General features: G+C 48.1%; 1 non-coding gene across 1 annotated transcript; it reads left to right on the top strand.

Annotated features, from left to right (window-relative positions):
* Window positions 1-1601: 1601 nt before the first annotated feature.
* On the top strand, window positions 1602-1705 carry LOC121435950. The gene has a single exon (XR_005972630.1). It is a non-coding gene; the product is annotated as a U6 spliceosomal RNA (small nuclear RNA).
* Window positions 1706-2069: the final 364 nt, after the last annotated feature.

The following is a 2069-nucleotide window of genomic DNA, read 5'->3' as shown; positions in this document are numbered from 1 at the left end:
ACAACTAAGCAGCGCTTTTCTCTGAACCCACTCCCCAGACCCATGGTCCAGGTTTATCTTCTCAGTGATGTCCACAGTGTTCATCATCCACAGCAAAGACTTGCTGAGCAGACATCCACTTTCCCTTAGAGAAAACGGTTGAGAGAGACAAGGCACTGAATGTCAGTCTACAGGGAGGGGTAAATAAGCCTGGTGAGACAAGACAAGCCCTGGTTTGTCCACAGAAACACTGCACACACTATGTAGAAGTGGCCTGGTTTATGAGACCACTCAGCACGAAGCTCCCAAGTCCACGACTCCTGCACCCAAGTCCACAACTCCTGTACCAGAGCCAACACCCTGCGGGCAGCCTTTCTCTGAGATCCACACAGCAGCACACTTCTCCACAGCAGCTCATGTCTGCAGGGCTCATGGATGTTCCACCAGCACACCAACCTCCATCAGGTCAGGAGAGCAGACTAGACAGAGATGGGGGGCAGCATTAGAGACTATGAAATAGAGAAATCAAACATCCTGCAGCCAGTACAGCCTGGCTGTCACTACACACAGGTCCTCTGAAGCATCCCCACACCACCCGAAATTATCCTTCACTCTCTCAACAATGAGGAAGAAGCACGGCTGGGGGCGGGGAGAGCGCCATTCTGTTTTATGCCAATGACTCCTGAGTAAATGAGACAAGGCCCAGGGAGGCCTCGTGATGGCACCGCCTGGAGACAGAGTGTCTGGCAGTGAAGACACAGTGCAGAGGGTAGGGAAACGTACCGCAAAGTTTGCAATCCGCCCCCATCTGCTCTGTGCTGCTCCATCCGTGCAAGTACTGAACGGCTTGTCTGCCCTTGCCAAACAGACCCATGTGGAGACCAGGCTGTCTGGAAAAGTCTATAGATAGAAGGAGGGTCAGTCTCGCTGTCTGGGGTCTCACTGACCTGGCACAATCCAACCCAAAGGCAGAATGCCCGTTGACCTACACGTTAGCACTTTCATGCTGAGATCTCAGGGTTCCAGTCTCCAGTCCTGTGCTCCCCAAGTTCACAGTCTCATGGGAAGCCCACAGATTGACCAAATGTAGTTGACTATGAAGTTAGAAAGGCAAACTGAGGCTAGACTGTGAAGGGCCTCGCACACCAAGCCAAAGGGCTTAGGACAGATCTCTTCATCCATGGCTTCTATTTTGATGGTTACACTTGATCCAGACACATAGGAAGAAAACATTAAAATTTCTGTATTTCTGGGCTGGAGAGACGGCTCAGTGGTTAAGAGCACTGATTGTGCTTCCAAAGGATCTGAGTTCAATACCCAGCACCCACATAGTGGCTCACAGCTGTCTGTGACTCCAGTTCCAGGGGACCTGACACCCATGCACATAAGATAAAAATAAATAATTTTTTTAATTTTATTTATTATGTATATAGCATTTTGGGCACCAGATCTCATTATAGATCGGTGTGAGCCATTATGTGGTTGCTGGGAATTGAACTCAGGACCTCCAGAACAGCAGTCAGTTCTCTTAACCTCTGAGCCATCTCTCCAGCCCTAGATAATTTTTTTTTAAAAATTATGTATTTCTATGCAACTAAATGCGTAACAAATTAGATAGTTCAGTGCTCACTTCAGCAGCACATATACTAAAATTAGAATGACACAGAGATTAACGTGGCCCCTGCACGAGGATAACACGGAAATTCATGAAGCGTTCCATATTTTTGTGTTTTGTTTCATTAAGGAAAAACTCTTTTAAGAGGAAAAAAACAAATTAGACAGTTCAGTCTAGGAAATTCCAGGCTGATGTGCAGATTGGAAGTTGCTTCATGTGTTGCAGAGAGCTTAGGTTGTTCCTATGCAAGACTGGAAGAGCATCGGAAACCACAAAGGAGCTGGTAAGACAGCTGGGGAGTGTGGAAGGATGAACACACAGGTGCAGCAGAGGAGTGGACAGCATCCGCCCCGGCCATGGCTCCCCAGCAGGAATAAAAGCAAACCAAGAGTCCCTGGTGAACAGAAACTGGCAGTCCTACTCATAGGACAAAGCCATGGCTCTCACAACCCTCTAATTCCATGGAGGGATTTGG

Source organism: Microtus oregoni, unplaced genomic scaffold, assembly GCF_018167655.1.
Source record: "Microtus oregoni isolate MIOR12 unplaced genomic scaffold, Mior012 000047F_ref0000412, whole genome shotgun sequence".
Taxonomy (NCBI): Eukaryota; Metazoa; Chordata; class Mammalia; order Rodentia; family Cricetidae; genus Microtus; species Microtus oregoni.
Note: the sequence above shows the minus strand (reverse complement) of the source record. Positions and strands in the feature narration are given on the sequence as shown.